Source organism: Giraffa tippelskirchi, chromosome 3 (genome assembly GCF_054371585.1).
Source record: "Giraffa tippelskirchi isolate mGirTip1 chromosome 3, T2T-mGirTip1v1.2.pri, whole genome shotgun sequence".
Classification (NCBI taxonomy): Eukaryota; Metazoa; Chordata; class Mammalia; order Artiodactyla; family Giraffidae; genus Giraffa; species Giraffa tippelskirchi.
In genome coordinates this window covers 71,634,754-71,645,077 of record NC_137277.1, presented here as the reverse complement: position 1 = coordinate 71,645,077, position 10,324 = coordinate 71,634,754, and the positions used below count along the sequence as shown (strand labels likewise).

The following is a 10,324-nucleotide window of genomic DNA, read 5'->3' as shown; positions in this document are numbered from 1 at the left end:
ATTGCTGGAGTCTGGCTTGGAAAATTTTGAGCATTACTTTACTAGCATGTGAGATGACTGCAATTGTGCAGTAGTTTGAGCATTCTTTGGCATTGCCTTTCTTTGGGACTGGAATGAAAACTGACCTTTTCCAGTCCTATGGCCACTGCTGAGTTTTCCAAATTTGCTGACATATTGAGTGCAGCACTTTCACAGCATCATCTTTCAGGATTTGAAATAGCTCAAGTGGAATTCCATCACCTCTACTAGCTTTGTTTGTAGTGATGCTTCCTAAGGCCCCCTTGACTTCACATTCCAGGATGTCTGGCTCTAGATGGGTGATCACACCATCATGATTATCTAGGTTGTGAAGATCTTTTTTGTATAGTTCTTCTGTGTATTCTTGCCACCTCTTCTTAGTATCTTCTGGTTCTGTTAGGTCCCTACCATTTCTGTTCTTTATTGAGCCCATTTTTCCATAAAATGTTACCTTGGTATCTTTAATTTTCTTAAAGAGATCTCTACTCTTTCCCATTCTATTGTTTTCCTCTATTTCTTTGCATTGATCGCTGAGGAAGCCTTCCTTATCTCTCCTTGCTATTCTTTGGAACTCTGCATTCAAATGGGTATATCTTTCCTTTTCTCCTTTGCCTTTTGCTTGTCTTCTTTTCACAGCTATTTGTAAGGCCTCCTCAGACAGCCATTTTACTTTTTTGTACTCTTTTTCTTGGGGATGGTCTTGATTCCTGTCTCCTGTACAATGTCATGAACCTCCGTCCATAGTTCATCAGGCACTCTATGAGATCTAGTGCCTTAAATCTATTTCTCACTTCCGCTGTATAGTCATAAGGGATTTGATTTAGGTCATACCTTTATAAAGGCCTTAATTAACTACTAATATGCTGACCATGAAGAGCTAAGGAGGACGGATTGAACCAAAAAGCTTTTGTCACTGACCAAGGAGAGGCTCTGAGCTAAAGGCATGAAGAAAGGAATCTCACAGTTGAGGAGGATGGGAGCCCTCCATCTGTGAACCCTGAGTTGATGCGTCATGGCTGGACTATGTCCTAAACAGAAGAATTAAACAGCCTCTCGAGGAGACCAGAGGCGTCATCAGAGGGAAAATACAAGGAAATCTATTGTCAATTCCCTCACAACTGTCATTCTTCATTCCCTGACCAAATGGGATATTGTGGGTCCAATATGTGGTATGATATTGCTAAAAAAAGAAAAATAATAATGGACAAATATAAATGTCATGAATATGCGGTGACAGCACATCTGAAGAACCCAGAGGAGGTACAGCAAATCCTTGATAAATGAAAAACCCCAAAGAAGCTTCCAGATCCATGCATACCAACATGCCAACTCTGGAATTATACTCCAGAAAGCCAGGGCCTTTTCCTAGACACCATATGTGTCCTGTACAAGTGGAGGTAGATTCCAGTCCAAGAGAGGTTGATTGGGACGCTCTGGAAAAGAAATGACCACCCACGGAGAGGGCTCACAGTGGTGTCATCCAAACTTTCCAGTAATTATTTTGCTTTTCTTGGTCTTTCATCCTAAAGTAAAGCTGGTTATTTCAGAATGAGAAAGAAGTAAATAAAGGACAAAATGGTAAGAAAGTAGAGAAGCGAGAAAAAGAACTTTGTCTTGTGTAACCAGGTTGGCTAAAATTGAATTTTTATCATTAGAGTTTTTATTAATAAGCTTTAGTATCAAAGTATACTTAATGTAATTTTGTCTCATCTACCAAAAGGACAGACTGGGCTTATAGTCCGCTCCAAACGTTTTTTTTTTTTCTTTTATTTCTACAGTGCATGCATATATTCTAAGTTGCTTCAGTTGTGTATGACTCTTGCGACCCCATGGACTGCAGCCCACCAGGATCCTCTGTCCATGGGATTCTCCAGACAAGAATACTGGAGTGGGTTGTCATGTCCTCCTCCACGGAATCTTCCCAACAAAGGGATGGAACCCAGTCTCCTGCGTCTCCTGCACTGCAGGAGGATTCTTTACCACTAGTGCCACCTGGGAAGCCCTGTGTTTCTATAGAAATGCCACTTATTAAGTAACCTGATGCAAACAGGCACCATATAGACATAAATTTGGGAGCCTACCTGCAATACCACCTCCTACAATGAGACACAACCTTTTAACTAAAATGACCCATCCTCAGGACTAAGAGACTGATTTGATGAAATATGGAACAATCTACTAACTCAGGTCAGATTTAAACCAACTTACACTAGACGACCCAAGATGTTAAAGTACTTCACAATATACCCAAATCTTTGAGGATATTCCCAAGCTGGTCCTCAAGATCACTGTCATATTTTGATGACTGGACTCTTTCAAATCTGAGACAATGCTACAGACTAAGATATTAAACTATTGTACAGTTATTATAAATTTGCTACTATAATCCTATGCAGATATATATTTTCTGGGTTACAACAAAGCCCCATCCTTAAATTTTAGCATAGCAGGTATCATACTGGTTCTTTCTTTGTATTAATTCTGCTTACCTCTAATTCCTTATCTGCCTAGTACTGCTGCAGACCATGCATAAAATACAGAAGCAGTCAGGACCGTTTCACTTTAACATTATACCATTCAGGCTGAGGCCAGGGGGGAACTGGAAGTACCCTCGTCTAATTCCAGAATGAAGTGCCATAACTTCCCTTACTGGAAATGTTAAGCCATCCCATGGAGTAACATTAGGATTAAAAAGAGATGAGCATCAATTTTAAAGATTATCCTGTGTTTCCTAGTTAGTTTTAAAACAAAAATCTAATTTTTAAATTAGGAGGAAAAAAAGGCTCTTTAATATAAATATTTCCCCAGAGAAAACCACCCTAATTTACTTGGGTAGAAGGGAGAAGAGGGATAGAAAAGGAAAAAAGAGTAAATTGAAATTTGTGTGGGGCATAAGTAATTTGGACTCTGGACATGGACAACATTAGTAATTGTTCTGCTATTCTGAGGGAGAGGAAGGATGAAGCTAGGGTTGAAAACAATTCGGGATTGACCAGAGGTGAAAACACTAATTCCAATTTGGGTGCAGGATGGGATTCAGAAATGCTAGAAAGCTTTGTGTTCATTAACTTGTGTCTAGAAACCACCAGGTCAAAAGTTGGCAACTCTGGGTTAAATATCATAACAGCTGGAATAAGGAGACTCTTCACAGAAGGCCACCCTAAAAATCAGAAATGGAAAAATGCTAGAGGAATAAACACAGTGAAATCCCTGTGGGCCACTGAGTGGGTATTAGCCTTGTATTGTACTTGGTATTTTTTCTTTCCTTGAAATTATGGCTTTCTTTCTTTTCAAAAAATAAAATAAAATAAAGTGTTGGAATCAAAGAGAAAATCAAGCCATAAATGGGATTTTAACTTTAAAAACTGTTTTAATTAGAAGAATTTATTATAAAACTGACCTAATATAGCCAATGCAGATTGAAAAAAAAAAAAACTGATGAAATATCCAAATTAAAATGTTAGAAAAAAAAGTGAAGCCCATAAAAGGAAAAAGAGAATGCAAATCAATGAATGTTGAAATAATTAAACAGAAAACAGTACAGTGTTGCTTAAACCAATTGGTCAAAGCTGCTTTAAAAATGTCAATTAGATAAACTTTGAACAAATCTGACAAAAAACTATAAGAGACAGCACAATTATGCAATACTTATATTGATAAAATAGATATAATTTTAGAAAAAAAGAGGATAAAGAATGAATGAATTGTGAAATATTACCAGTAATACTATGGCAATAACTTAGAAAACCTAGAAGAAACAGGTGGTTTCCTATCAAAATTTAAACTATCAAGAATGACTTCAGAAACATAGAAAGCAATCACTGAATAATAAACAATTACAGAAAACAATTGGAAAGATACCTGGAATTCTCCCATTAAGAGAGCTGTAAGATACTTACTATTCTATAACTGAGCTCGTATTAAACATTAAAGCTCTATGTAATATGAAGTGTGCTGGGCTGTGCTCAGTTATGTCTGACACTCTGTGGCCCCATGGACTGTAGCCTGCCAAGCTCCTCTGCCCATGGAAGTTTCCAAGGAGGAATACTGGAGTAGGGTACAATTTCTTACTCCAGGAGATCTTCCCAACCAAGGGATTGAACCCACATCTGTTGCATCTCCTGCACTGGCAGGTGGATTCTTTACCACTAGTGATACCTGGGAAGCCCAATATGAAGTATTCTATATCACAGAAAAAGGAACTTTTCTCATGTCATTTATGTATTTATCAAAACCTTAATATTATAACATGATAAGAAACTCTAGAACAATTCACTTAGCATTATTAATTTTCTAAATACTTTGTCCAGAAAAATAGACTCCCATAATGTGAAAAGAATAATATCAGAAAGAGAAAGGATTTAGATAAAAATACAAATTTTGTTCAAAATTAGGGCATCAATCTTAAGTAATTACACACACACGTTAAAAAGGAAAACCCATATGACAAAAAGTATTTACTAAAATTGTTTTCATTCTCAATTGGCAATCCACTCCAGGTATTCTTGCCTGAAGAATCCCTACGGACAGAGGAGCCTGGTGGGCTACGGTACATGGGGTCACAAAGAGTCAGACAGGACCAAGCAACTACCAACAGCACAGCATGGTAGTAAATAATAGATATATAAATAGTAAATGATGACGTGCTTACAAATGTTATGGAAAAAATAGAAAACTTGTATAATTTTTTTTTCCAAAACTTGCCCAAAATGAAGAAACTACTTAGCTGAACAAAATTGATTGTAAAAATTGATGAATAATTTCAAACAATTCCACAATAATTTGATTTTATCTTAGATTTTGAATAGGGTTCCAAATTTGGATTTTTAGGGTTCCAAATAATTATACCTAGTAAAATTATAAAGAACTGGAAGATGAGCTTCTGCTCTTGATTTACTAGATACTAAATTTGAGTATGAAACATTGTATAGAAAAGAAAATCTATTGTCATATTAAGGCACACAGCATCTTGTGAAATATATAAAAGGCAGTTTTGGAAGAGATAAAAACCCTATAAAGGAACTAATATAGTATTTTAAGAAAAATATTTTAGTTCAGTGGGAAATAGATTATTTAATAAATGTTTTTGATGGGGTCTATTAATTATCTGACAGAATAAAAACCAAATTCTTACTTCATTATTTAAAAATCAATATCAATGAAGAAAATGTTTAAATGTAAGGAAAATGAATACATATTTTACAAGAATAATAGTAGAAAAATGGAAAAAAATTGTTTTTGTTGTTGTTGCATGGCAAGGGATACCACAAAGTAGCTAGAGACAAATAATACATTAAACAAGTATATGCTAACAATCTATAAAAATTAATATTACCAATGCTCCTGAAAACTGATTTTTAAAAAGACAAATATCAAGCTATAGAAATAGTAGTTGTTGTAGACATGCTTAATACCTATCAAATATTCACCAAATACAGCTTGCCTGCATTTTGCAGCCCTATTGAATGTTAGATTGGTGCTATGGGACTAGCCAGTGTAAGAAGTAATATGTATTATTTGGAAGCTAAAGCTGCAATGAGCTGATAGGCCTCTTTTATAATTTATAATTCTATGCTTCATTGGAAGCTCCTTTGGAACAAATATTGCAGGTGGTTCAAATACAACTTTGAAGGATAATCTTTAGCTTGAGTCCCTTGAGTGACTGTGGATTTGGGCTTGCTGCTAACCCACTTTGGGCATGTAACATGATTGAGGAATAAAATTCTTCTGTGCTATATCAGCAAAGTTTCTGGATTAATATATTACCTCAGCATATCCTAGATTATAGGAGGAAATCTACAGAAGAAATATAACAACAAAAACCTATATCATGAAAAATATTTTCAACTTCACTCCAAGGAATGCAAATTAAAACAATAAATAAATAATATTTTTGTCTTCAGATCTACCAAACTTTTAAAATTTGATAGTATCCAGTGCTATAGCATGATGGGGCAAATTTACTTCTTTTTAATTTTCTTACAAGGCTTGTTACAATTTTTTAAAAAGTAATCTGTAATATCTATTAAACAAAAGATTTATAATCCTTAACCTAGCATTCCAAGTTTTTAAAAAGTTTCTACAGAATATCATATAAAAATAACAGCAATAGTAATTAAATATACACATATACAAAGATATTCATTGTAAGCAGCATGACTGCAATATAAGACTAAAAAGTAAAGGAAAAAAATGTGAAAATCAATCAACAGAAGACTGAACAAACCTTCTGACCTGAAGAATGGTTAATTCATTTAAAATAGTTTTTTTTAAAACATTGCAATGTACTATTTGTGATTCATATTTTTGTAAGAGAAATGAATAACTTCTACATGTGCATGTATTTAATATAGTCATATGAATATATAGTATCAAAGGATATAGAAAAGACTTTTGAAATTTACTAATTCAAGGTTGAGGGGAAGGAAAAGTATGACTGGAGATCATTAAAATTATCTTAAAATAATTTCGTCCTGTCTGACTCAGTGAAACTATGAGCCATGCCATGTAGGGCCACCCAAGACAGACAGGTCATGGTGAAGAGTTCTGACAAAGCGTGGTCCACTGGAGAAAGGAATGGCAAACCACTTCCATATTCTTGCCTTGAGAACCCCATAAACAGTATGAAAAGGCAAAAAGATACGACACTGAAAGATGAACTCCCCAGGTCGGTAGGTGCCCAATATGCTACTGGAGAAGAGCAGAGAAAAGATCCAGAAGGAATGAAGAGGCTGAGCCAAAGTGGAAACAACACACACTTGTGGATGTGTCTGGTGGTGAAAGTGAAGTCTGATGCTGTAAAGAACAATATTGCATAGCAACCTGGAATGTTAGGTCCCTGAATCAAGGTAAATTGGAAGTGGTCAAACAGGAGATGGCAAGAGTGAACATTGACATTTTAGGAATCAGTGAACCAAAATGGAACAGAATGGGTGAATTTAATTCAGATGACCATTATATTTACTACTGTGGGCAAGAATCCCTTAGAAGAAATGGAATAGCAGTCATAATCAACAGAAGAGTCTGAAATGCAATCCTTGAGTGCAATCTCAAAAAGGACAGAATGATTTCGGTTCATTTCCAAGACAAAGCATTCAATATCATAGTAATCCAAGTCTATGCTATAACCACTAATGCCAAAGACGCTGAAGTTGAATGGTTCAGTGAAGATCTACAAGACCTTCTAGAACTAACACCAAAAAGAGATGTCCTTTTCATCATAGGGGACTGGAATCAAAAGTAGGAAGTCAAAAGATACCTGGAATACAGGCATTTTAGCCCTGGAGTCCAAAATGAAGTAGGGCAAAGGCTAATAGAGTTTTGCCAAGAGAACACACTGATCATAGCAAACACCCTCTTCCAAAAACACAAGAGATGATTCTACACATGGACATCATCAGATAGTCTACTGAAATCAGATTGATTATATTCTTTGTGGCCAAAGATGGAAAAGCTCTGTACAGTCAGCACAAACAGGGCTGGGAGTTGACTGCGGCTCAGACCATGAACTCTTTATTGCAAATTCAGACTTAAATTAAAAAGTAGGAAAAACTACTATACCATTCAGGTAGGACCTAAATGAAATCTCTTATGATTATGTAGTGGAAGTGACAAATAGATCCAAGGGATTAGATCTGATAGACAGAGTGCCTGAAAAACTATGAATGGAGGTTTGTAACTTTGTACAGGAGGCCTTGATCAAAACCATCTCCAAGAAAAAGAAAGGCAAAATGTTTGTCTGAGGAGGCCTTACAAATAGCTGAGAAAAGAAGAGAAGTGAAAGACAAAGGAAAAAAGGAAAGATATACCCATCTATATTCACAGTTCCAATGAATAGCAAGGAGATATAAGAAAGCCTTCGTAAGTACTCAATGCAAAGAAATAGAGGAATACAATAGAATGGGAAAGACTAGAGATCTCTTCAAGAAAATTAGAGATATCAAGGGAACATTTCATGCAAAGATGGGCTCAATAAAGGACAGAAATGGTATGGACCTGACAGAAGCAGAAGATCTTAAGAAGAGGTGGCAAGAATACACAGAAGAACTGTACAAAAAAGATCTTCATGACCCAGTTAATCACGATGGTGTGATCACTCACCTAGAGCCAGAGATCCTGGAATGTGAAGTCAAATGGGCCTTAGGAAGCATCACTACAAACAAAGCTAGTGGAGGTGATGGAATTCCAGTTGAGCTATTTCAAATCCTAAGAGATAATGCTGTGAAAGTGCTGTACTCAATATGTCAGCAAATTTGGAAAACTCAGCAGTGGCCACAGGACTGGAAAAGGTCAGTTTTCATTCCACCCCTCCTAAAGAAAAGTAAGGCCAAAGAATATTGAAACTACTGCACAATTGCACTCATTTCATGGGCTAGTAAAGTAATGCTCAAAGTTCTTCAAGCTAGGCTTCAATAGTACATGAACCGAGAACTTCCAAACGTTCAAGATGGATTTAGAAAAGTCAGAGGAACCAGAGATCAAATTTACAATATCTCTGGATCATAGATTAAGAAGAGAATTCTGGAAAAACATCTACTTCTGCTTCACTGACTATGCTAAAGCCTTTGAATGTGTGGATCACAGCAAACTGTGGAAAATTCTTACGAAGATGGGGATACCAGACCACCTGACCTGCCTCCTGAGAAATCTGTATGCAAGTCAAGAAGCAACAGTTAGAACCGGATATGGAACAACGGACTGGTTCCAAATTGGGAAAGCAGTACGTCAAGGCTGTATATTTTCACCTTGCTTGTTTAACTTATAGGCAGAGTACATTATGAAATAGGAAGACTGGAGGAAGCATAAGCTGGAATCAAGATTTCTGGGAGAAATGTCAACAACCTCAGATATGCAGATGACATCACGCTTATGACAGATAGTGAAGAGGAACTAAAAAGCCTCTTGAAAGAGGAGAGTGAAAAAGTTGGCTTAAAACTCAGCATCAAAAAATGAAGTTCATGGCATCCAGTCCCATCACTTCATGACAAGTAGGTGGGGAAACAATGGAAACAGGGAGAGAGACTATTTTTTTTGGACTCCAAAATCACTGCAGATGGTACTGCAGCCATGAAATTCACAGATGCTTGCTCCTTGAAAGAAAAGCTTTGAGAAACCTAGACTGCATATTAAAAATCAAAGACATTACTTTGCTGACAAATGTCCATCTAGTAAAAGCTATGGTTTTTCCAGTAGTCATGTATGGATATGAGAGTTGGACCATAAAGAAGGTTGAGTGCCAAGGGATTGATGCTTTTGAACTGTGGTGTTGGAGAAGACTCTTGAGAGTCCCTTGGACTGCAGGGAGATCAAACCAGGCAATCCTAAAGGAAATAAATCCTGAATATCATTGGAAGGACTGATGCTGAAGCTGAAGCTCCAATACTATGGCCACCTGATATGAAGATCTGACTTATTAGAATAGACACAGGTGCTGGGAAAGACTGGGGGCAGGAGAAGGGGTCAACAGAGGATGAGATGGTTGGATGGCATCAGTGACTCTATGGACATGAGTTTGAGTGAGCTCCAGCAGATGGTGAGTACAGGGAAGCCTGGTGTGCTGCAGTCCATGGGGGTCACAAAAAGTCGGACACAACTGAGTGCCTGAACAACAACAACAACAATCCAAGGTTGTGCTGGAGATCATTAAAGTTAACTTCATATATTTTTTCATTTTTTGCTTACGACAATATGCCCAAATTAATTTTATGATGAAAGAAGAAAATCAGTCAATTTAAATAATATAAGAGATGTGTTTGTGTTTCATATGGAGAGACACTGACGAAATTTGTTTATAATTTCATAATTAGCTGCGTATAACTGTATGTCTTTCTCTTAAGATTTCCATCAACTGATTTCATTACATATGCTGCATAAAAATAGAGATGGGTTCTAATTATGTTTCACATAACATACACCAAGTATCTTGTCGAAATATTAGTTGCTCAGTCATGTCCGACTCTTTGTGATCCCATGGATTATAGCCCACGAGGTTCCCCCGTCCATGGGATTTTCCAGGTAAGAATACTGGAGTAGCTTGTCATTCCCTTCTCCAGGGGATCTTCCAGACCTAGGGATTAACCCAGGTCTCTTGCTCTGCAAGCAGATTCTTTATCATCTGTGACGCAGAAGAGATTATGTTTCAAGTAATATACACCAAGTATCTTAATATTTTGTAATTATAATCAAATTCAGCATCAAAAACTTATGTTATTATAAGTGAAAATTGTTGAAATAAATTTTTTTCCCTGTAATTTTCACTTAATTGCTCACAGTCTTCCTGTAAAACTTAAGAAAATGTTAAATCCCA

The 10,324-nt window shown here is 36.5% G+C and overlaps 1 long non-coding RNA gene across 1 annotated transcript; it reads left to right on the top strand.

Annotated features, from left to right (window-relative positions):
- Nucleotides 1-1,976: 1,976 nt before the first annotated feature.
- On the top strand, nucleotides 1,977-7,786 carry LOC145541844 (uncharacterized). The gene is made up of 2 exons (XR_014079345.1): nucleotides 1,977-2,205; nucleotides 4,518-7,786. It is a non-coding gene; the product is annotated as an uncharacterized LOC145541844 (long non-coding RNA).
- Nucleotides 7,787-10,324: the final 2,538 nt, after the last annotated feature.